Below are 27,189 nucleotides of genomic sequence, written 5' to 3'. Positions count from 1 at the left end.
ACATTAAATGTTTAGATCAATCTCACTCAAAGATCTTACATTTCAAAACTAGGGAAAAATACTTTACACCACTAAGGCAAAATGGTTTTAAAAGTTTTCCTTTTTCCAATGAAAATAGTTACTACCATATTTTCAGACTATAAGACGCACTCCCCTGCCTCCCAAATTTGGGAGGAATAATGGTTGTTAATGCTACTGTTGAGTTCTGTTTACATTGGTGAAATATTATGTTATATATGTTATTAAATATTTTACCACATTTTTTGCTTCAAAATTTTTTTCCTATTTTTCTCCTCAAAACCTAGGTGCATCTTATGGTCTGAAAAATTTGGTAACTATTACATACAATTGCATAAGTCTTTTTACTTATCAAGATACTATAACAGCAGAGAAAAATAATTATGAAATTTATCCAAATCGTCTAACATTACCTCATTTCCAACTCTGAATGACCTGATGATATACTCGTAGATGCTTCAGTGAAATAATTTACTTAAACTGTTCTTATAAAAAAATCTCACTTAGGCCTAGATTACATAAAAATGTAAATTAGCTATATTGATTAATCCTATATTTATATCAATATATTAATATATCTTACATTAATATATTTTGTGTAAATATAAATTGATGTGTTATATAATATTTATATTAATATAAACAAATACATATTTTATATAAATTAATGTAAGTATATATTTTATATATAAGTATTTATATATAATATTTATGTTAATGTCGATATATTGCATATTATATAAATATACTATATATAATAGAGCATATACTATATGTATAACACAAAATGATATATTTATATTACTATATATAGTAATATATTTATATTACTATAGATAATATAGATATATTTATATTACTATATAAATATATCGATATAAATATCTTATGTATTTATATAATATAAATATATTTTATATCATGCTATATATTCATACATTAAATGATATATATTAGTAATATATATTATTTTAATACACTAATATATTATATAATTAATACATTATATATTAATGTGTTACTTTTCATTCTATTGATTACTGGTTAATTCTACATATGTCAGAAATATCTAGGTGCACATTGAAGTATTTGACATACCAGTATTCCTGCTTGGTCATACAGTTAACTTACTGATTTACTGTTGTTTAATTTCGGTTGTCCCAATTTTTCCCTGTTGCTCTCCCCTGCCCCCTACCACTTCCTCAGTCAGTCCCCACCCTGTTGTCCATTACTAGGGGTCCTTTATATATGCTCCTTGACTCTTAAAACCATTTTAGAAATAAACCAAAAAATGAAAAACTTCAGAGACAATATAAAAGGAAGTTTTGATTTTATTGTTCATAATAATTCATAGAAAACATTTGTTATCAACTCTGGTACCTAGCTTTACATGGTCAATATCAGATCTTAATATGAGAGGGCCAATATTATCAGTTTCTTAAAATTCAGTATTATTTCAAAGTCAGTACTGTACTAAGATGGTGAATATAATCTGAAGCAAATTTAGGCATTAAAGTTCAATTACAGAATGAAATTCTAAGCATTCAGAACCGTGAATGTAAGATTGAGCACAAAGTTAGAAAGATTAGATAAAGTAGGCAGTAGAAAGTGATGGCATCCTGATTTCCTAGTATTTGTTCTGTCTATGACTTTATAGACTCAGTAGGTGGAGTCAACAGTTAAAAGGGTGAAAAGCCAAACTTTGATACTAATAATCATCAAAATGTCAAGCAATTTAAAGTAGCAGTTAATAATGTCCTCTGGAAAGAATTAAGTTTAGGAAGTTTTAAAAGCATTTGTCCTTGGAGATAGCTTAGTAAAACTGTGAAATTATATCTGTGTTTAAACTAAATATATTGTACGTTGAAAGTATAAAAAGATGATGAGTCATGTTTTCAAAAATTAAAAAGTGACCTGAGATTTTGCGTATATTAATATATCTACTTTTAAAAATTCTTTGGAACATCCTGCTTCAAGTTCTGTAAAGACTGGTAGCATTGGCAATAAAACCAGAGGTAGATGTTTAACAAGAATATTTATAACAATAACAGTAGTAATATTAGTAATAGCTTACATGCATTGGGTACATCTGTGTCACATACTGTATCTTACATTATTTGATCTCTATAAAAATTCCCATAGATAGCTATTCTATTGTTCTCATTTCAAAGACAAGAAAATTTAGAAAAGTCACAGATAATTTATCCAGTAACAAGATGCTGGAAAATGGTATGTTTGAGATTATTAAATTTAAAATATCAATGCCATTCAAAAATGAACACATGCCAGACCTGAAAATCAAAAATTTAATCTTGAAAAATTTAGTAGTGTCTTTCCATTACTTGGCTAGCTAAAATTAAGAAAATTCAACATAGTAAGACAGTTTATAGATGAAAAATTAAAGTCCTCATAGAGAAAATTGTATTAAGGACTGGCAAAGTTACAAAAGCCCTTATAAATGTCTCTACAACCATTTAACATAATAACACCCACTTATCGAATACTTACTGATTGTGTGCCAGGTCCAATACTAAGCACTCTTTGTAAATTGGCTCATTTAATTTTACAGCTACCCTGGAAGCCATGGCCAAAATGTGGCCAGTATAAGAGTTCAAACTAGAGAAACTGATCTGCTCCCATAGCCTCTCAGCCATCATGTCATAAGCCGGGGCATTCACAGACATTCAACTTGCCCATTTCCATTTATCAGGCTTTGTTCAGGAGAAACTCTGAGGATATCCCATCTCTATATTGTGTATAAAATACTTGAAAAGTTGTGACACATTGCAGGTGAATATGCATTCCAGGAGGTCTAGTCCATAAATATCTTTTTATTTATATCTAAGAGGTGACTCACCTTCAATCTCATGTATTTGAGATGCAGAATAGCTAGCATGCTTGAGAAGGAGAACCTCTGGATGATTTTTTCTCCACATCTGTCCACCCAAGTATACTCCTGTCATGGCCAAAGCACCTATTTTCATCCCTTAGCTTCTGCCCTCATGGCAGCTACTGCAGTGTACTTCTAAGAGATGGAGAGTCACCTTTGCTCATCCTCTACATGTCCCCCATGTTCTCCCTGCAGTAACTACTCCTATTTTTCCATCTGCTTCAGTGTTACCATCTTTTCCCAGTCCCAGTCTCTGTTATTTAGAATGTTTCCTATTGCTGTTCAATTACAGTTGTCCCCATTGTTCCCATACCAAGTCTGTTTTGTTCATTAACCTGGAGTGACTGAAAATTTAGTATATTGGAACGGAAAATATTGACATTGAAGAGAAGGTAGGCAAAAGTAAGACTGTATGCACTAGAAAGACAGATAAAGAAAGCTCAGGGAAAGATTTGCATAAACATCATCATAACCACTTTCAAGGAAATAGCCTTTCCATTTTACAATTATTGGTTTTATAGCAGTAGAAACAACATAGACTGTAGCCATTACAGGTTTCATAAAACTGTTTGTAGTTATATTTTAAAAGAAAATTATGTCATTATATTCCCCTTGCACTAAAGGTCAACTCACTGTATTTTTTATAAGTAATAAAAATACCTCTAAATACATCAGTGTATGCTTAACTCATAAGTATTTTAATCAGTGTACCTTTTTGTGGCAAACTATTTTTCCCCTCCACCATGCATCTACTCAGGTACTAAAACTTTCCAATTTATAATAAGGCAGAAATACTTCAGAACTGGTCACGACATCAAATATCACTTGCAAAACAGTAAATGCATTTTAAAATTCTTACCAGTCTTAGTGAGCCGTGTTATCAGCTCTGCAACAACTCCATTAATCTGGGATTACATCTGAGTAAATGTAATGTCTGCTGATTCCGTCAACAAAGAGTCCCAAAGATGTGATCACAGGAGGCCCTCCAGAGCACCATTCGCCACGTGCTGAGATGCAAAGGGGACAAAGAAATGCAAATCTGTTAAAAGAGTCTCTTAGTTACCTCTTCACTATTATTTATACCTGTTAAACTACACAAATAGCCACCTTACTCTGATCCTCTAACTCATAAATCAGAGGCAGACTAGTCAAGTCATCAAGAACATGGGTCAGGTAACCAAGTTTAATGTCACTGCTCAGCCAAGGAGCACAGCTTGCTTTTTGGACAAGCGGTTCAAGCCCTCTGCAGAACTGTGAAAAAAAATAATTAAATTCATACAAGTTAAGTAGTTTTAGCAGTGCTTAATAAACAGTAATTACTTTATTCCTTCCCCCATTTTTTTTCTCTTATTGGTTAAAGCTTAGCAAACAAAACAGACAAAATGTCCATTTATCGAGCACACAATATAAAGCACTGGGTTGGTGCTTTATAGAAATTATCTCACTTAGTCCTCAAATAAGATGTTACTGTTTCTGTTTTACAAATTAAAAAATGGAGATTCAGGGAATTAGTAATTTACTGAAGTTAGATAACAAGAAAGCTTCAGAGTTGGCACTTAAACTACATCTTTTCTGAGTCCCCAATAACTGCTGAACACTTTTGTATTTGAGGGGCAGTTTGTCATATTTTGATACTGTCCACAGAAAAACAGGAAAATGGCAAACACAACAAATTTAACTCTTAAATATGAGTTAATATACATACTATTTCTATAAACTTGCCTTACATTTACTTACACTGAATTTTAAGTCAGATTTACTGAGACTGAAACTAGCCAGTAAAAATCAGTACAGGAAACAAACTCAAACAGTATTCAAAGAAAGTTCTCTTTCTACCTGTCTATCATAAAGTATTTATAGTGACATTTACCACCATAAAAATATAACTAGAAAAGCAACTTTTTCAAACTGCTTATTGTTAAAATTACAGATTAAGACTGTTCTGAAAAAAAAGACTATTCTAATATCAGTTTGATAATTACTTTTTCATTGTAAATTTATTTCTATTAAAATCCATAAACAGTATAAAATAATTAAGTGTTTAATAATAATTCTACACTGTCATCATAATAATTGCAAATAATACAGTATATTTTCTTGTAGATTATTTTTCTTGTAGTATATTTTCTTGTAGGTTAGTGTTTTTTTTTCTGGAGACAACATAATACTGTGTGTTCTATTTAATTTATGGTATAACATAAACAGTTCAAAGTTTAATCGTTTGTAAACATTTTCTTTGTCCAAAATGCAATTTTGATCCAATACCTGATTAGCTAACTGGTGCTGTTTCTCCAGGAAACCTTGTAGAGAGCACTTGAGGAAGCTTCTGCAACTCTTCTTCCCTCTAAGACACTGTGCATGTATTGATTCCCTTATTCACAGTCATGTTCCCAACACTGGCATATTGTCTGTACCTTAAGGAGTCTTCCATAAATATTTATTGAATTGATTTGAATGCAAAATGTTAAAATATTCTGAAGTCAAATGTATCACCCTTTGATGACTGTATTTTTAAGCACTATGTTCCTTTTGGAAAGTTAATAAATGTTTAATATTATTTTTCTCCTTACTTTAATAATTTATGCTTGTTATGGACTGAATTGTGCCCTCCCATTCATGTGTTAAAACCCTTTTAACACAGTTAGGAAGCAGTTACGTTTAGATGAAGTCATGGGGACAGAGCACCCAAGACAGGGTTAGTGCCCTGTAAGAAGAGGAGAGACCAGTGACTCCCCTCAGGCCACAGCAGAAAAGTATCTGCAAGCCAGGAAGAGGGCAAGAAGTGTATCTACTGGCACCTTGATCTGGGACTTCCCAGGCTCCAAAACTGTAAGAAATAAATGTCTTGTTTAAGCCACCCAGGCTATCGCATTTTGTTAGAGAATCCACAGCTAAGACAATGCTTTTCAATATAAAACTATATAACCCAGGTAAAATACATTAATGTACTGTGTGAAGCTAAGGATAAGTAAGTTTTTCTTTCAAATTGGTAGTCTGTGACACAGTATCTTTTATTATGTGTTAAATTCTTAAATACATTTATCACACATCCATTTTTAATATATTTGCTGTGTTTCAAGTTATTATTTTGCTGCAACATTTCATCAATTGTTTTGCTAAGTAACACTTAATTATTGCTGATTTAAATTATACCAAATATCTGATTGGACATTTAACCTACAGACTATCCCCACTGTATTTTAAATACATTTTCATCCTTATGCTCACACATTTATTTTTCTGGGTAAAGTTCATTAACATTTTTGTCAATTTCTCAAAATATCCCAATGAAGTTTAACTGGAAATTTCACCAAACATGAATTTGGAAAGAAGATACAGCTTTATAAAATTTATTTTTTTATCCAAGAATACAGTATGTCTATTCAAATTCTTATCTATTTCATATCTCTCAATTAAAATGTTAGTTCTCTTAATAAGATATATTCCTCTTGAAAATTATTCCAATAAATTATAAAGATTACTGTGAATGCTATTTCATTTTTCCATTATAGTTTCTTACTATTTCTATTTCTTTCCCTCCCATTCTTCTTTATTTCCATTCTTCCTCCCTCTCTCCCTGTTTCTCTTCTTCTTCTCTTTATTCTTTTTTTCCATACAAATTTAATTTTAGTATAACAATCCAGAAAATTCAAAATCATAAATGCTCATTATACTAAATGTTTTACATTAAACACCCCCATGAATCAAGTATCCAGATCAAGAAACAGAACATTACTAATTATACCTCTTTCCAGTCTCTATTTCCACCCACTGGAGTAAACAGTAGACACAACATTATAGACTAGTTTTGCCTACTTATTTTATATAAATAGAATCATAAAGCATATAGTTTGAACACTTTTTGGTCTGTCCTTTGTGAGTCTGTGATATGTCATGTTAAAAAACAGACAATAGGACCAAAATGGAGTCATTTGTGCTAAGTCTAAGTCACCAAACTGAGACTTAACACCTAACTTTATTGCAATTTCAGCATCTCCCAGGAATCTAATCTTAACCAGTGAGTCTGGAATATCCTGGTCAGCACTAGTATGGTCATCTGCTAGACAGACCCCCAGTCTTGCCCTAAAGGAAAGTGACCTTGCCTGAAATAAGTTGCTCTTTGTTAGTTCCTTCTTCCTTCTGCCAATAAAAGTCTTCCATTTTGTAGAGCTCCTTAAAGCTCTTTTCTGGTTACCAGATGGAAGACTGCCTGATTTATGAATAACCAGATAAAGCCAATTAGGTCTTCAAATTTACTCAGCTGAACTTTGTTTTTTGAGTAACGAGAAATACGTATTTGGTTTCCTTTTTGTCCCTGCAGAGAGTTAGTAAAAGTCTTGTAATGTCCTAAGCAATAAGAGCAATGGCATAATCTTTTGTTATATGTAGTCTTTTGTTCTCAAATAGCTCCAATACTTGAGAAAGCTCCAGAGTGATGAAGGCAAAGGGAATGTCATGTTATTCACAACAAGCCTTTTTCAATCACTTCTGAGCTTTTGGTCAGGAGGTACTTTTTGACAGGATAGAGGATAGAGATTGGTTGCCAGGGATACCATCCACGTGTTTATTGGGTTGGAACTTTCAGCCCCAATGCCTGGACCTCCAAAGAGGGGAGAGGGAATGGAAGTTGAATCATAACCAACGACCAATGATTTAATCGAATATGCATATGCCACGAAGCCTCAATAAAATCCCAAAGGATGGGGCTAAGAGAACTTCCAGGTTGTTAAGTAAGAGCCCATCCACAAGCTGAGAGAGTGGTGTACCCTAAACTCCAGAAGAACAGAAGATTCTATATTCAGGACCTTACTAAACCTCACCTTATATGCCTATAATGTAGCTATTCCTTTGTCAAAAACTGATAAGTTAGCAATTAAACTGTTTTTCTAGATTCTGTGAGCCATTCTATCAAATTAATCAAACCCAAGGAGAAGGTCATGTGAACCTCCATTGTATAGCCAGCTGGTCAGAAGCATAGGTGAAAACCTGAACTTGCAATTGGTATCTGAAGAAGAGGGGGGCAGTCTTGTGAGACTGAGCCCTTAACATGTGGGGTTTAACGCCATCTTATGGTGGATAGTTAAATTGTAGGACACCAGATGGAATCTGGAGAATCTGAGAAATGCTTAGTGTGGGAAAAACCCCATACCTGAAATACTAAGAATGTTAGTGTTGTGACAAGTATTGGGAATTAGTAAAGGGAACAAATATTTTGTGTTTTTTGTTTTGTTTTGTTTTGTTTTGCTTATTTAAAACAGGCCATCACTTAGCAGTATGAGTATGAGGTCTGTCTAGGAAAAGATCCAGCTATTGTTAATATAAGAAGAACAGTTTGGGCCACATCGACATAACCTGGCAGCCAAGGAGAGTGAACCAGAATGCACATGCGTGAACAATGATACCTTCACTGTACTAGTCAGTGGGGGCAGTAGACAGTGTTGAGTGAGCATGTGCACTGTGTGGCTGTGGCATTCAAAATGACTGAGTGAGTAGAGCAATGAATCTGCATCAAATTTTGTGTTAAGCTTGAACATTCCTCTGTAGAAACTATTTGGATGATTCAAAAGGCCACATCTGTGGTCAACTAGTGACTGGCAGCTTCATCATGACAATGCATCTACTCATGCATCACATCTCGTGCAGAATTTTTTGGCAAACCATCAAATCACCCAGGTGACTCAGCCCCACTAAAGCCCAGATTTGGTGCCCTGTGACTTCTGGCTTTTTCAAAAACTAAAACCACCTTTGAAAAGGAAAAGATTTCAGATGGTAGTTTAGATTCAGGAAAATATGAAGGGGCAGCTGATGGCAATTGGAAGAACTCTATGAGGTCCCAAGATGCCTACTTTGAAGGGGACTAAGGCATCATTGTCCTATGTACAATGTTTCTTGTATCTTATATCCTCTTCAATAAATGTCTCTATTTTTCATATTACATGGCTGGATACCCTCTGGTCAGAACTTGTTATGTTAAATTTGTCCAGCTTGTTTGTTTTTCCTTAGTGCTATATTGTATGATTGTATCATAATATCTATAATATAAATAATATACATAAATAAGTGTGATTTATTCTAGAAATGCAAGGTTGGTTCATACTAGGAAATTGATTAGTATCATAGGCCATATAATTATCTCCACATATGGTAACAAAATTTTAACATTCCCTCATTATTAAAACACTCAAGAGAAAGGACATGGGGGATACTTTCTTAACTAGAAAAATGTTTATATTTCTCAATTCTAAAACCAGTGTCTTTCCTAATGGGAAAACACTAGAAGTATCTCTCCTCAGATTAGGAGCAGGGGGAGATGTCCAGTATATCCATTATTATTAACTACTGCACTGAAAGTATTAGCAAATGCAATTAGACAAATAAATCAATTACAGGTATGAGAACTGGTAAAAAAAAAAAAGGTAAAACTATTTCTACCTATAAATGATATGACATTTGTAAAAATGCCAAAGAATCAATAACATTACCTCAAGCAATGATATACTTCAGTAAAGCAACAGAATATGAACAAATATTCAGAAATTAGTAGCTTCTATACACATTGCATTATAAATATATAACCATACTGAAGGGGATGGAAAAGAATAGAATTAACCTAAATAACTTTCAAAACAGTGTTTTGATTGCATATTCTAAGGCAGGGATGTCAAACTCATTTTCACTGGGGGCCACATCAGCCTTGCGGTTGCCTTCAAAGGGCTGATATAATTTTAGGACTGTATAAATGTAACTACTCCTTAACTGTTAAGGAATTGAAATTACATTCAGCCCTTTGAAGGCAACCACAAGCCTGATGTGGCCCCCAGTGAAAATGAGTTTGACACCCCTGTTCTAAGGCTAAGAACAAAAAGAACTTCTTGCACACATATTGTACTCTAATTATAGAGATTTGTTTTTCACAGAGATATGAAGTTGCAATTGGGAAACTACTTCACATGTATTTTCAAACTGAGTAAATAATTTAACATACTGATGAAAATGGGAGTGGGGAATGTCAATGTTAAAAAGAGGAGTTATCAATAATAGAAGGGAGCTGAGTAGAATGGACCCTGTGGGGTTGGACTAGAATAAGATATATCAGTATGAACTCATGATTGTGTGTATGTGCATGAGTGCATATACACAAGTAGTTATGCAACAGCCATCCATGAGTGTATGTGTATTTGTGTAGATACGTATGTCCTACCTTTATCAGGTGAGAGACCTAGAAGTGATGGTGAAGATCGATGAACACACACAACACCCAGATCTTGGTTGCCAAATACCCTTTGTCAATACAATGAACCAAAATCTTTGGAGAAATGGTCAATTTCAGGAATGAGGCAGAGATAAGTATGATGAGGGACTGGGGCAAGATGAGCCTGCAAGATCCTGTGATGCCGGAAAGTGAGTAAGCCCTCAAAATTTGTTGGTATGTCAGAAAGATAGAGGGGCCAGCACGAAAGAGCTCCCAATAGCCAAATGTGCGATATAGTGAACAAACTAAATAACAATAATTGATTGCATCTCATGGAGTAAAATATATACACTTGATTTCTTACCACAAATAAATATTTGGGTGAATAAATAAGAATTATGCAGCCCATTTTTAGAGCAGAATTAAACTAATCAATACAGAACAGATAATGTAAATAAAAATCACCATCTCACAAAAACCATGATAATAATTGTTGCAGAGGCAAGAATCACTGATAGACCTAAAAATCAGTGGGCAAGTGTACATGAGAAAACAGGATACTCACAGAGTCTCAAACTCTCTCCCCACCCCCAGAAAAATACTTACTATCTTCAAAGGAAAAAAATGTAAGTTTGTAGTAGGAAAAACTGACAGACTTCACCTCAGTCAAGTGTTAAAACTTAACATCACCAGGAATTAGATATGTCAACATCATTTATCTCTTAATGTGATATACTTAGGTCACATCTCATTTCTGGTTTATTCTTGCCCAAAAGGAGTAATCTGCATTTCACTGTGAAGAAACATCAGACTGACCTAAATTGAGAGACATTCTGCAAATTAACTGGAAAGTACTCTCCAAAAATGTCAAGGTCATGAAGAGAGACAAAGTCTCCTTCCAAGGAAGTTCCCCAAATCAAATGCAATGTATGATACTGGATTTGATCCTAAACTAGAAAGAGACATTTGAGGCATAGTTTGCAACATTTACAGAATGTTTATATAATGTTTCAATATTAATTCCATGATTTTATAATTGTACCACAGTTATATAAGATGTAGACATTTAGCAAAGCTAAGTGATGAGTTTATAGTAACTCTAATATTTTTGTAATGTTTTGTGATTCAACTTACTTCAAAATGAAAGTTTAAAAACCTTTCAAAGGCTCCTAGAAAAAGAAGAGCAAACTAAATTCAAGGATAATAAATGAAATGAATAATAATGAGTACAGAAATCAATTGAGTTAAAACAAGATATATGATAGAAAAAACAACTATGCCAAAAAATGTTTCTAGAAACTCTTAATAAGACTGATTAATAAGAAAAATGAAATTTAGCCATAACACATGAAAATGAGGGCATCCCTAAGGTAAATAAAAGTGTCTAAGAAAAACATTTATGCCACTAACTTGTAAGACAGAACAGAGACTCAAGAAACACCCACATAGTCCTGACTGCTGTGGCTCAGTTGGATGGAGCTTCATCCCCTAAGTAAAGGTTGTGAGTTCAATTCCCTGTCAGGGTACATACTCAGATTGTGGGTTTGATCTCTGGTCTGAGCATGTGCAATCCCTGGTCCAGCCCATATGGGAGGCAACCTATTGGTGCTTCTCTCTTGCACTGATGTTTCTCTCTTCCCCTTCCTCTCCCTTCCTATATCTCTAAAAGCAATTAAAAAAATGTCCTCAGGTGAGGATAAAAAAAGTAATTAAAAAGTTAAAAACAAAAAGAAACACACCCACATGTATATGGCCACCTAATTTATAACAAAGGTGTCATATCAATGAATGAAAAATAATGAATTGGGTCTTTTGAATAAATGGTGCCTGATAAATTAAAAATACCTGTGGGAAAATTAATGAGTCTTGACCACTTCCTCACACTGTATCCAAAACATTAAAAAAAAATTCCAGGTGGATTATAGACTAACATGAAAGGTAAAAACAAGATAGCTTCTTTAAAAAATGGCTAAAATTACAAAAACCAATAATACCTAGTGTTAACAAAGATAAGAGGATGAGGAATTAAACTGTGACTGGTCCAAGTGTAAACTGGTTCAATCACTTTGAAAGACTGTGTGGCTAAAGCTGAACAAATGAAGAGCTTTTGCCAACGATCGATGCGTCTCCTAAGCATGCATGTGCACCAAAAGATGCGTAACAGAATCTTCATGCCTGTTTTATTCATGGAGCCAAAACTCAGAAAGAAGGCAAATGTTCACCAGTAATAGAGTTGATTAATAAATCATACTCTATTTATAAAATTGGCTGCTCTACAGCCACAAAGAAGATCAAACTCCTATCTAAAACATGGTTTAATCCCACAGAGAGCGTATGGAGTAAAAAAAATAATAATCATAGAGCAAAGTGTGTCATTCATTTATATAAAATTCAAAAAATTGGCAACACTGTTTTAATTTATAGTGGAAAGTGCATTGTAGTGATTACCTGAGGAGGTAACTAGGAGGTATGACCAGAGAGCTCTTCGGGCTGCTGATAGTATTCTATATCTTTGCATTAGTGGGGGTTACACTGGTGTGTTCACCCCCTATGTTCACCAAGCTTTATGCTTAAGATTCATACACTTCACTGTATGTTGGTTATATTTTAGTGGAAATTAAGAGATTTTTTTCTTGAATGAATCCTTTTGTCTCAATTTTCATTGTTTAAACATGCCACATTATCAGACTAAGCTTTTCAAAGGACACAATTAAAACCAAGTATTAATTTCTGACAATACATTTTTCCATAAAACAACAGAAGAAGAAATAATTATTTTACCCTTCATTTTTTTCTGAAAATGAATGTTTTTGTTATCTTTTTATTACTTTGTAGAATAAGGTAAGAAAATATACTGGCTTTTCCTATAAATATTGATTATACCATCTGCTCAGTGCTTATTCTCAAAAATTGGAAGGAAATGTTAGGTATTAAATCTGTAGGCTTCAGCACTCTGTGATATTTTAGAAAAATATTTTAACTTAATTGTACCAGATTTAATTGTTTTTAAAGAAAAAGCAAATTTAAACTAAGGTATTATATTTTCTAAACTAACAAAATACTTGCAAGCTATATAAAGGTACTAATGCAAACCAATGTATTTTAGTTTTTCTCAACATTAAAAGCAAATATAATTAAATTTTTCCTTGCTAATTCTAATTTTTCTAGAATTTTCCATCTCTATGAACTCCAATCAAGTAACTAAAAATCAACAAACCTTAGTTAGTTTGATAGCTTTTAAACCAGTCATCAAGATTTTTTTCTCTTAGAGAAAATTTCACTTAAAAAAACATACTAATACACAGTCTCTTTCCTTAAGGATTTTACATTTTGTGGTGGAAGACAGGGAATTATAATGAAACTAAATCTGTAGTCAACATATGAAATGTGAGTATTAGTCACACAAGTACTGAATTCTACCAACAGAATATGAGATATTCAGGATCTCTATTAGCTCTTATACGACCCACAGGGCCTGATCATGGCTGGATATAAATATATTGCTTTCCTAAATTTCATAAGGTAACAACCTGAAGGCAAAAGAAAAGGTTCAATTATGATCAACATCTTCTGTTGGGAAATACATATATATTCAATTTTGAAAAGTGAAATAATAAAAGTAAATTAAATCTGGCAGCTAGGATACATTCCAATTATCTAGAAAATTTATTTATCACCCTTCTGTTCAACACCATCACCAGGTACCTGAGATGTTATTGTGCACACACACAATGTCATTTACAGATCCAGGGAAAAAATGAGGAGCTGTAGCAGGGCCATTCTAGAATCTCGCTTTCCCTAGAACTTAGGCAGAGTTCCTTCACTTACAAATTGTTTTGTCCCTTATACTATAGAGGTCCTCTTTTGACTTTCGTTCTACTGTAGTCAAAGAATTAATAGTTTCTCAGTTCCTCTGAATTTAACCCTTTCTACAGCAATTACCAATATTTCTTTCCATTTTTAGGTCAGATCTAATTACTGAAGTATTATAACCCAGGTAAGGGACACATAATTATCTTACTAATTAATGCTCTCCAGGAGACTTTGGAATCAAAAAGGGGCACTCTGCAGAAATAATGACCACTGAAATCACAACCCTAACACACACTGGAGTGAGCAAACTCAAATATGATCCATTTCTTTCAGAGCTTAGGAAAAAATGGAGAGGGTTGCCAAAAGAACCTGCAGAAAAGCATAGAGATTATATGGGCTCATAGCTACAAGGAAATATAGCTATGTTCTGTCTTTAGGGTCCTCTCCAATAGTGATGTGAACACCACAGAAAGGAATATGAAAGAAGAATTGCATAATCCTTTCTTCAACCAATTGTTAGTTTGTTGGCTGTTGATTTAAACACCGCCACAGGCTTCTAATGGTTGGCAACTCACACTGTGAAAAATGTCACTGGGCTTTGCTAGCCTACTAGCTGTGCTCCACAGAGCAGAAAATTAGGCCTGACATATTTGGGGAGGAGTTTTCTGGTTTGTAAGAATTTATAAAAATAGCCATACTTATTTATTTCAGGGTCACATTTGTAAGTTCTCAGGGGCGCTGAAATAATTTAATTTTATTATGTATGCTAAAAATCTTAGCTCATTCTAACTCAAAATCTATCTAATGTTCTCTTGAGTGAATAGACTTCTGTTTCTAAGTTAAAAAGATAACATACACACACAGCACAACAAAGTAAAGTATAAACTTATAGCATCCAAAAAACACTGAGAATAATCAATATCTAAACCATGTTTCTGTTTCAGTTTATTCTGGTTCCTTTGAATTAGTCAGAATAACTAATCATTTATAAAAATATTAGAGTTTCATCATGAATAACCTAGATTTGACATATAATGGAATCATTAATTTAAGTCATGTTTGGCTATACTAGACTCAAATTTATTTTGTTTATTTTATACATTTTGTTTGAACTATGCTATTTATTAAAAATAATACCCTTCTTTAGTAAGGAATTTGTTTTGACATATTTGAAACATTTAAGTGCCATTTTCTCTCTTGTTATAAGCAATAACAGAATCACATTTCACAGACTTGCCGTGCCACACTGACTTTACAAATCTGCAATAACACTCCAAGGTATGAAAAAGTGTCAAACAATAAGATCATCATTGAAGAAAAATATTCATAGTGCTTTTTCTCAAAATGTTTGCTCAACATTTGTAATAACATCAAAACCCTTATTTAATCTCTCAGAAGCATTTGCCAAGTTCATCAAAACAAGGATTCACCTTCCTATTTCCTGAACAGATTTCTTCCTCACCCAACTTTGTTCTCTCATGCAACCTGAAAGAGACAAACTGTGGCAGGCATCAAGATTCTAACTGCAGCATGACAAGCCCATTTCATTATGCATGCCAAGAATTCCAGCCTTCAGAGAAAAATGCTCCCAGTTCACTTCCTTTCCTCTGCATCTTACCCCTTGTGTTTGTGCAAAGTTAGCACTTTCAACACCACTTTCTTTTACCAAGTCTCATAAAGCCATCCTCTCAGCCTTTTACAAGTCCTATTGATCAAGCTAATAACATTTACTTAGAGCTTGCTAAGTGCGAGCCTCTGTTCTGCTTGCTGTGAGGGACACATTCATACACAGGACACAAAGCAGCTTTCCTTAAACAGAGATAAATGCCCTGTGATTCCTGTTTGTTATATAAAGCAGCCTTAAATTCCCATCACCTCTTAGGAGTCAAATAATCTCTCATCCATTTCAGCCACACTGGTCATCTGGTCTTTTCCAAAATCTTTCCATTTGAATTAAGACGAGCCAACATTCCCCTCCCCCAAAACTACCACCTAGAATTCTGTACACACTTTTGCCTTCTGTCCTTAAAACATACCCTCATAAGCAGTATTTCATGGAAATGGATAGGCTTTTATTCTTAGACTTAGTGCTTCTTTTTTAAATTGTTGTTCAATTACAGTTGTCCCCATTTTTCACCTGTTCCTCCCCTCTGCCCTGCCCACCCCCTCCCAGGTTTCTTTATCAGTGATCCTCTGTATGCAATAACATCAAATCTCTTATTTAATCAGGCAGGCATTTGCCAACTTCACCAAAACAAGGATCATCTCCCTACTTCTTGCCAGAGTTCTTCCTCACCCAACATTGACTATTCTCTCGCGTGACTCCCCATTTCTCTCATCTACATGGTTGCAAAACTCCCAGAGAAGAGGGACGTGTGATTTTCTGGGCCTTCAGCACAAATGAACACTAATGTCCTCTGTGATCACTAAGACAGCCATCAACCTGGAATTGCAGGTGCTCCTTCACTCCCTCTTGAAAGTCTTCTAAGCAAAATTGCAAATCAAACAGTCATACACCAAGTACAGTGACCAAATACAAGAAAGCAAGCATTTGGACAACATTTCTGGGGCTTAGAAACTCTCCAGTTTTAAATTATAGGTCAGAAGTTTATAGCATTTAAAATACAAATCACAACACACTGAAGCTTTCTGCTGTTCAACTGTTCACCCTCTGCCTGCAGAACCCAGGGCTGCTTATCACCTGCTTTGTTTGGTCTTGTTTTTCTTTTCAAGGTGCCAGGGGATAGGTTGGTTCCAAAAAGGCTTCCTCTGAGCAAGGGACAGCAAGTCAGGACACCTTGTGGATCACCCTTCCTGAGCCAACATGTTTCAAATGACCCAAAGTGGTTACATCTCTTCAGTCAAATTACAAATAGCTTCAAGAAGGAGCCTCAGAGCGAGAAAACACAACCGCAGCACAGCCTCCGTCCGGTCTCCAACAGCCTGCAGCCTCCTGTGATCGGCACTTTTCAGGTCTTGCTTTCTCCTTCACAAGATTATTTTCTCATCATTATAAAAGTCTCTGTGCAGATTTTTGTTCTTTGGTCATTTTTTTCTAGGATGAGCAAATTTGGCTTAGAGAAATATTCATTCAGGCTAAGAGTGAGAAGCATTTTATTTCCTAAAAATGGGGATATCTTGAACCTCTCTAAGATATTTTAAATATATAATACATATATAAATAATATATAATATATATAAAATTTATTGTTTGTATATAAAATTACACACACACACACACACACACACACACACACATATATATATATATATTTCCCAACTCTGTTTTTCAAGTTTTTTCTGTCCTGTAGTTTAGCATTGGGCTCATCAGCATTTAACAAGCTTATCTCAACTTATAGTCACTTTGAAGTTAAATGTTCTTTGTCCCTCTGACAAACTGATAGATTAAAAGGATACAAGAAATCAAATTTATAAATCCTGGGTTGTTGCTAACTGCCATCCCATTTACCCTAGAGGTTGAGTAGCTTTAGTTCCCAGATGTGTACAACTTGGATGAAGATGCCTTCAGGCTGAGGCACAAATAAAAACATTCACTGGCTGTTGCTCCCACCGGTGAGAGGTATGGGGGCTCTGCGAAAAGCACGAGCTGGCTGCCCTGCATACCACAGATCAAGCTGATCCCTGCACCTCCATATCTACTAAGAACAGCCTTTTCTGAAACACACATCACAGCCACGTGTGTGTATGTCACAGGAGCTGCTTGATATTTTAAAATATGGGCAGGCTTTTTAGAATCTTCAAGCTACCTAAGAAGAAGCTAGAGGTTCAGGTAAGCTCCAAGTTTTCTGTAATTAATCCCTTCTTTTAAAAAAATCAGAATGGCTAAAACTAAAAAAAAAATGACAACACAAAATTCTTGTCAGGATGTGGAGAATCAGAGTCACTCACACACTGCTGGTGGGAATAGTGCAGCCACTCTGGAAAAACAGTTTGGCAGCATCTTCTAAAACTAAAGAGGCACTTAACATAGAACCCTACACCTGCACTCTTGGGCATGAATCTCAGAGAAATGAAAACTTATGTTCACATAAAAACTGGCACACAGAATGTGGGAGGTGGGGGGTGGGTAAGCCAGGGCAGAGTAAAGGGGCAAAAATAGAGACAACTGTAATTGAACAACATTTAAAAATTGTAAAAAGCAACTAGAGTTATCAAATAAATAAAAATACCTATGCATTAAAAAAACCTGCACACAATTTGCAGAGCAACTTGCTTCATAGCAGCCCAAAACTGGACACTGTCCAGATGGCCCTCAACAGATGCATACATACCATGAAATACTGTTCAGCAACTAAATGCAATCATGTGATAGGCTCAAAGCTTGGATGAATCTTAAGAGAATTATACAGAATGTAGAAGTTAGTCCTCAAAGGTTATATGCTGTATGATTCTATTAATATAACATTCTTCAAGTAACAAAATTATACAGGTAGAGAGTGTGTCAGATGTTGCCAGGGTTAGGGATAAGGGACGTGTGGCTTGGAAGGGGTAGCACAAGTGAGCCACATGGTTATAAAAACTTCTGGATCTTTTTTGTTTATATATTATACCTATTTTTATTATAAGAATTATTATTCACATTTTGGAGTTGCATGTATTAACATAACAATGGTGACTCCTAGTCAGGTACTTAACTGTACATAAAACTTCCTATAGAATATCTGCAGCAGATTGTATCATTTCAATGCTGCATAATTGTTATTGAAATACATGGTTCATTATTTAATAAGAAATCTTAATAACATACTGAATAGTCCCTCTTCCCTTCCTGCTATTTGCTGGTAGCAGCAAATGGGTCTGGCAGAATTTAAGTCTCTCTTGAGTAACATTTTCTTTTCACTGACTCTGAGATGGGAATTTTTCCTTGCCTATCAACACTGTTGAAGTTAAAATGCATCATATACAGTTGATAGGTTCACATACATAAAACTTAATACTTAGGACATAAAAGAGTGGTGCATCATACAACCAACAGGAACTTAGCTGGGATGAAATACAGTAGAAGTCATCATCTTTATAAAGAATTTGTTTCTTTTAAATCAGCCAGATGTTTATGGTTTGACTATGATGACCATTCTCAGACTATATGCCCATTTGAATTCTAAATAGTTTGAGAAGAAGCTCCCAATAACAGAAGATGCAAATCTTTCGCTTTGTGGGACGATGTCCAACTAACTGAGCCACACTGATCAAGGCCACCTCTTATTTTTTAAAAAATTCTCAGAATAGATAAGAACCTGTCAGTTACCTCTACAAAAAATGAACTCATTCTACCTCATAATAGGAGATAATATTAATAATACCAAAACACTTTCTGTGCATATCTCTAGAGGCTATATCCAAAAAGTCAACAGTGTTTCTGATCTTTTGTGCTGCAAAGCAAACAATATAGATAGATAGAAAAGTAATAGCATAGAAAAAATGGTTTGTGCACTTTACTTTGATAATATGTAAATTCTATGTAATAATTTAGTGTACTGTTCTTGTCACCAGTGTTCTCATCCTGCAGCTGCTGAACAAGAACAGTGAGAACTGCGCTAATCTAGTACACTGGCATTTCCTTTGCTGACCTAAATTATAAAGGACTTGCTTCAAGACCATCAGGCAAATGAATTTTAAACACCAATTATGTCTAAAATATACTTAGTTATGCAGAAGTAGCAATGTAGATAGATTAGAATAACTGGCATTGTATAATTTCAGCAAAATTTAGATGGTATATTACTTTTAGAACTATTTAAAAAATAAACCAGTTAGGAATTTAATCAACAAGAAAAAAAAGCAAAAAAAAAAAAAACATAACCAGAGTCATCGAAAATAAGAACAATCTAACAATAGCCAGAGGGGAGAGGGGAGGGGACAGTGGGGAGAAGGGTTTTCAGGAACTACTTACTATAAAGGACACATGGACAAAACCAAGGGGGAGGGTGGAAGCAAGGGAGGGAGGTGGGTTTGGAGAGGGGAGGGGGAGGGATGGGGAGAAAATATGGATAACTGTAATTGAACAACAATAAAATAATTTAAATTAAAAAAGAAGTGTAATAAATATTTTATAAAAGGAAAAATAAAATAAAATAAAAAGTAAACCAGTTAATGATTTGCTTCAATATTTTTAGGTTAAAAATACATTCATTATTATCACTTTCCTAATTTTGTCCTCTTTAAGTTACTTACACTTCATTTTACCAAGTAAGATTGATTTTGTAACCAAAAATTGCAAAGCTTCCTAATTCAATGTACTTACTTCTTTCACAAATAATACAAAAAAACACATATCTTAAGAAATGTAGCAGTTCTACCAAATGTTATACAAAAAAATGATTTACAGGAACAGAGGGAACACTCAGAAAAAATATGTGGCCATAGTAAATTAGCTTCTTGCATTCAGTGGGGTCTTTCCATTTTTTGATGGTTTCCTTTGCTGTGCAAAAACTTTTTAGTTTGATGTAGTCCCATTTGTTTATTTTTTATTTTGTCTGTATTGCCTGAAGATATGTAACAGAAAAAATATTGCTATAAGAAAGGTCCAAGATTTTACTGCCTATTTTTCTTCTATAAGTTTTTATGGTTTTGAGGATTACATTGACATTTTTAATCAATTTTGAGCTTATTCTTGTGCATGGTGCAAGAAGTTCATTTACTATCATTTTTTTTTTGCATGTGTCTGTCCAATTTTCCCAACACCCTGTCCAATTGCACCAACATCATTTATCCCATTGTATGTTCTTGCCCCCTTTGTCAAACATTAATTGACCAGAAAGGTGAGGATTTATTTCTGAGCTCTCAATTTTGTTCCATTGATCTCTATGTCTGTTTTTATGCCAGTGACATGCTGTTTTGATTACTATGACCTTGTAGTATCATTTCATATCAAGTAGTGTAATTCCTCCAACTTTGTTCTTTCTCAGAACCCTGTGGCTATTTGGGTTCTTTTGTGGTTCCATTGCACTCTTTGGAATATTTGTTTTGGTTCTTTGAAATATACCATTGGTATCTTGATAGGAATTGTATTGATTGTATAGATTACTTGGTCAATATGGACTTTTTAATGATGCTAATTCTTCCTATCTATGAACATCATCTATTCTTCCACTTACTTGAATCTTCTTCAGTTTCTTTCTTCAATGTCCTATAATTTTCTAGGTACAGGTCTTTTTTCATTCCTGTTATATTTATTCCTAGGTATTTTAATTTTTTGATGCAATTGCAAATGAAATTATTTTCTTCATTTCCCTTTTTAATAGATCATCATTAGTGTAAAAAATGCAACTGATTTCTGTATTTTTTTTTGTATCCAGATACTTTACTGAATTCATTTATCAGGTCTTATAGTGTTTTGGTGGAATTGTTAAGGTTCTCTATATACATGTCATCTGCAAATAATGACAGTTTTACTTCTTCCTTTCCAGTTTGGATGCTTTTATTTCTTCTCTAATTGCTGTGGGTAGGACTTCCAGTACTATGTTGAGTAAGAGTGGTGAAAAAAGATGTCTCCGTCTTGCTCCCAATCTTAAGGTAAACTCTTTTTTACCTACTGAGTATGCCTATTGAATATGATGTTGGCTGTGGGTTTGTGATATATTGCCTTTCTTATGTTGAGGTTTTTACTTCTATTCCCAATTTTTTTTTATCATAAGTAGGTGCTAGATTTTATTAAATGCTTTTTCTACATGTTCCTTGATGACCCTTTTGCAGTGGTGGGAAAATGGAGACAACTATATCTGAAAAACAAAAATAACTAACTAAAATGTATATACAAAAAATAAATAAATTCAAACTGTGTAAAAAATAAAAAATAAAAATAGTATTTAAAAAAAAATACTTTCTCTGCACCTTTGATATGATCATGTGATTTTTATCCTTAATTTTGTTTATGCTGTGTAGCACATGTATTGGTTTGTGGATATAGTAGGAACCTTTCATCCCTGGAATAAATCCCACTCAGTTATGGTGTATGATCTTTTTAATGTATTGCTAGATCCCGTTTGCTAATATTTTCTTGAGGATTTTAGCTATTTCCTTATAGATTTTCTGTCTAGAAGATCTATCCATTCATGTCAATGGGACATTAAAATTCCCTACTCTGACTGTACTACTGTCAATTTCTCCCTTTACGTCCATCAAGATTTTCTTTCAAAATTAGGTGTTCCTATGTTGGGTGAATAAATGTTCACAAAGGTTATATCCTCTTGTTGAATTGCTCCTTTTGTCATTATATAATGTCCTTTTCCTCTTACAATAGCCTTTGTTTTAAAGTCTATTATGTCTGATATAAGTAATGCTACTCCAGCTTTTTTCCCTTTCCATTTGTATGAAATACCTTTTCCCATCCCTTTTATTTTGTGTGTATCTTTGATTCTTTGGTGAGTCTCTTACAGATAGGACATATATGAGGGTCTTGTTTTCTTATCCACGCAGCTACCCTATGTCTTTTGACTGGAGCACTTAAGCCATTTACATTTAAAGTGATTATTAGTAGGCAAATAGGTATTTATTGCCATTTTATTCTTTTAACTATGTTCCTCTGTTATTTTTCTGCTTCTCCTTCTTCTTAAAGAAAACCACTTAACATTAGTTGTTGTCTGGGAAGCTATTTATTTTTCCTTCAATTTTAAATGATAGCCTTATTGGGTAAAGTAGTCTTGGTTGCAGGTCCTTGATTTTCATCATTTTGAATATTTCATGCCAATCTCTTCAGGCCTGAAATGTTTCTGTTGAGAAATAAGCTGACAGGTGACAGTCTCTATTTTGCTGCTTTTAAGATTCTCTCTTTGTCTTTAACCTTTGCCATTTTAATTACAATGTGTTTTGGTGTGGGCCTTTTTGGCTTAATCTTGTGAGGGACTCTCTGTGCTTCCTGGACTTGTATGCCTTTTTCCTTCACCAGGCTAGGAAAGTTTTCAGTTATTATTTTTTCAAATAGTTTCTTTATCCCTTGCTCTCTTTCTTCTCCTTCTGGTACCCCTATGATGCAGATGTTGTTATGCTTCATGTTTTCTCTAAGGTCCCTTAAACTATCTTTATTCTTTTTAATTCTTTTTAACTTTTACTGTTCTGATTGGTTGTTTTCTGCTACTTTGTCTTCCATATTGCTGATTTGATCCTCTGCTTCATCCAACCTACTATTTATTCCTTCTGGTGTATTCTTCCTTTCAGATATTGTACTCTTCATTTCTGACTGATTCTTTTTTTATGGTTTCTATGTCCTTTTTCATCCTGTTGTAGTTCTTACTATTTCTTGATTATCTTTAAAACACTTATTTTAAACCCTATATCTGATAAATTACCTGCCTCCATTTCATGTAACTCTTCTTTTGAAGATTTCTCTTATTCTTTCATTTAGGGCATATTTCTTTGATTCCCCATTTTGGCTGCTTCTTTGTGTATGAATCTATGTGGCTCCTACATGGATCCTGTTCTGATGTTGTCTGAAGCTAGCCACTAGATGTGTTGATTCTGGGGCCTCTTGAGAGGGACTCTGGGGCAGGCCAATGTCAGGTGCAGCCTATAACTGGGCCTGGGCAACCAGTTTGGAGATACAAAGTGATCCACATTTTGTGGCTGCCTCTGCTGGGCCTGCATGTGTGCAAGAAGGCACAAGCTGTGCACTATGTCTGGTTTTAAATAGCACCAGGCCTAGGGACAGGTCAACTAAAGCTGCAAGGTCCCCTGAGATCTGCCTCTGCCCATCTCGCCTGCCAGCTCCTTATTAGGCTCAGTCACTGAAAAGGCCTCTGGTGGTACTCAAGTGGCATGAATTAGGTTCTCAGTGAGTTACAAGGTAGGAGCAAGCACTGTCCAAAACAGCTTCAGATTTGGTGTTAGTGCTGGTTCTAGGGGCACTCAGCTAATGTCCCAGAATATAACAAGTCTAGCCAACAACCACTGTGTGCTTGTATAACTTTGTAGCAGGGCATAGTTTCAGAGAGTCATGAGGGTGAGACCTGCAGAATTTATCAGGCCCAAACAGATTAAAATACAGCTGTGTGAAGGAGGGGCTTTACACTGGTCAAGTGTGTGAGGGAAAATGTCCTGTCCTAGAGCCACACAACTCAGTCTGTCCAAGATTCTGCCAGAAGCCCAATCTCAGCAGGGCAGGGCTACTGGGAGTCAGGACCACAGGACTAATGAGTCTCCCATGAGGGGAAGGTGCCAGTCAGGCTTGGGGGAAGGTAGGGGAAGTGGCTCTTGCCCCAGAACCACACAGCTCAGTCTGTTCCAGATTCTGCTCAGACAGTGGCTGTGTGGAGCCACCAGGAGTCAGGGGGTTGGGGCTGCAGGGAGCCCAGAGAGTGGGACAAGGGAATCTCCCATAAGGAGGAGGCACCAGTCAGGTTCGTAGGAAAGTGGGGGGGAATGGCCCTTACCTCACAGCCACACCACTCACTGACATCCTCTAAATCTCTCCAGAACCCTATACCTTGGCTGACTTTTCAGCTGGGCACAAGCTCTGTAGGTAGGGCAAGAGGAAGTCCAATGGGTGAGGCTGCTGCATTGCCCCTGGCTGATGCCTCACTGAGAGGAGTGCTCCTCCCAAGAAAGATGGTGTATCCTGGCAGCTCTTCTCTCAGAATTCTTCCCAGAGTCAAAAACCCTAGTGTCTCCTCACATGACTCTAGTGTGAGTGGCTGGGAATGAAACTTCATGTGTCTGTCCTTGAAAAGGGTTCCTGTGTCTCTAGCAGACTCTAATCTCTCCCTCTGAACAGAATTTCCACCTATTTCCACAGTCAGATGTTATATGGGTGCCTCTTTCTGGCTCTGATGCTTTGGGCTGGGGAACCTGATTTGGCGTTGAGACCCCACTTTTCTCAGGGGAAACATTTGCAGATGAGATATCACTTTGAATCTCAGTTGCCCCCCATGGGTGCAGGGCCAGCCTTTTTTGTGTCTCTACCCTTCCTACTAGTCTCAATGTGGATTCTTCTGTAAATCTTTGGTTATAAGACATCTCTTAAGCTAGTCTTCAGTTGGTTATTCAGGTTTATTGCTCTATATTTTAGTTGTAATTCCAGTTGTGTCCTGGGGGAAGATGAGTGCAGTTTCCACCTACTCCACATCATCTTGGATACTGCTGTGAAGGTAGTTTAGATAAGATTAACATAAAAGCAGATTCTCCTCCATCACATAGATGGGCCTCATCCAATCAGTTGAAGGCCTTAAGAAAAAAAACTGACCTTCCCCGAGGAACAGGGAATTCTACCAACAGACTGCCTTGGAATTCAAACTGCAATATTGTCTTCCCTCAGTCTCTGCTCTGCTGTCCTGCCCTTCAGATTTTGGACTTGTCAAGCCCACAATCCCAAGCCAAAGCCTGAAAGTAAATAAATAAAGATAGATAGATGATAGATAGATAAATGATAGGTAACATTTACATATACATTTTATACCATATTGGCTCTGTTTCTAAAGAACCCTGACCACTGCAGATTTATAATGCTTTCTTAATTTTAAATGTGAAATAATAAAGGTGTTTGTAAATCTTTATTGTGAAATGTTTTAAGTAAAGAAATTATTAATACCTTACCCATATAATATTAATAAAATACACCTGTTATTAAAAGTCATACTTTCCTCTTGGTAGATAGGGAAGGGAAAGACAAAGGGAAGGAGGTCAGGAGGAAGGGAGAAAGGGAGGGAGAAAGGGAGAGAGAGAAAAATAAAGGGGAGAACAAGCAGTATTTCCCCCATTCCCTCTATTTCTCTATTGCAAACACGGACGAAACACTGTCGAATAAAGTAGGTTAAAGTGTACTACAAAGTTTCCCACAATACAGCTGACCAGCATCCTACACTGCACCAGAGATATGCAGCTATTTTTTCAAGGGAAGGAAAAAGTTTCAAATAAAGGAAGACAGATCTCAAAGGTCACCAAATCACATGACAGGAGAGCCAGAAATAAAACTGCCTCTTCCCATATCTGAGATGTATTCTCCTGTTGCAATAACTCTTCCTAATGTGTGTGTGTGGGGGGGCGGGGGCATGTGGGCATGTGTGGTGTGTTTCATAGAAAAGTCAAATAATATGTTTGTCTTGCTACCTTATCTCTAGTTGATAAGAACTCCACAGTCTTAACTTCTGGTTATTATTACCACCAGGTAATAATAAGGAATTAATCAGCTCCTTAGTTACCCACAACTTTTATTTTTTCTCATCCAAATAATGTAATATTATCTGTTTACCTTAGAATTATGATATCCATCTAAAGACCCTGTTTCATTCTTGCAGTGAAATTAAAATACCTACTGAACAGCTAAGCACAGTGTGGGGAATAGAAACAATCTTTTGCCTCAATCACATAGTGAGTGTGGGACTGAAACAGGTCCAGGCTTTGGAGGAATAAAGAAGACTGGCATTTTTCTCAGAATAAAAGGGAACAGGGTGTGTGGATGGGGTTGGGAGTTTGGCACTTGGGATTAAGAAAGAATTCTCAGAGGATGTAAAATTTGGTATAACTGTTGCCTTAGAGAAAAAAATGGAGAATGGTGCTCTTGGAGATGGACTAAGGCAATCCAGTAATATAGATACACAAAGGACCGGGCAGCTGACAGTGCTGGAGCAGCCTTGAATATGGGGGTGATATAGTTATGAAAGTATTGTTTTAGCAATTATTTTTATAGAAGTGGACTCAGGCAGTGGCATGAATGAAGGCCTAGAAACAATTAGGAGGCCAGCACTCTAGTCCAGATTAGAAAGGACTCCAGTCTCAGGACTGGTAAGACTAGAGGGAGCAGGTAGATTTGAAAAACTAGGAGAAATCAGCAGGATCTGATGAATGTTTAGAATGTGGAGGAGGAAGAAGTGAGATTGAAGAATGGTCATAGTAAAAGTTTTCACTAAACTGGAGAAGGTCAACAGAAAAAGAGAGCTGGAGGGAGAGGAAAAAGGAGGAGGGAGACAATAACATCATGAAAGCTACTCAGTGACTGTAGAATATTCAAGAGGAGATGTTCACTTGTCTACTGCATATGGAGGTCTGGAGATCATGAAAAAAGTAAGGGTGGAAAGAGAGATTTGAGAAACAATAATACACAAGTAGTTAATGCTATAATAATTAATGAGGTAGCTCAAACAAAACACCATTTTTTAAATGGAATTACTTCTCATGGAGATCTCCTCTTGTTTTCAATATATTTTTATCCATATCACCTAACTCATCTTAGTTTAGGATGAAATGGCACCAACAACTAATTCCAGTCTCATGTCTCTAGAAGGAAAAATGAAGCAGAGCTTGGATTCTGGCCTTCCCTAGAGGA

General features: G+C 35.4%; 1 protein-coding gene across 5 annotated transcripts in view; it reads right to left on the bottom strand.

Moving 5' to 3' along the window:
- Window positions 1–27,189, bottom strand: part of DLGAP1 (DLG associated protein 1) — an 861,456-nt gene that overhangs the window by 743,130 nt on the left and 91,137 nt on the right. For all 5 annotated transcript variants that reach the window (XM_045849790.1, XM_045849791.1, XM_045849787.1 and 2 more), the window contains exon 2: window positions 3,768–3,915. The gene's annotated coding sequence lies outside the window, so the exon portion shown is untranslated. The remainder of the gene's footprint in view (window positions 1–3,767; window positions 3,916–27,189) is intronic.

This window comes from Phyllostomus hastatus, unplaced genomic scaffold (genome assembly GCF_019186645.2).
Source record: "Phyllostomus hastatus isolate PE091 unplaced genomic scaffold, TTU_PhHast_1.1 phas_contig_80, whole genome shotgun sequence".
NCBI classification, from domain to species: Eukaryota; Metazoa; Chordata; class Mammalia; order Chiroptera; family Phyllostomidae; genus Phyllostomus; species Phyllostomus hastatus.
This window is presented reverse-complemented; position numbering and strand designations above follow the sequence as displayed.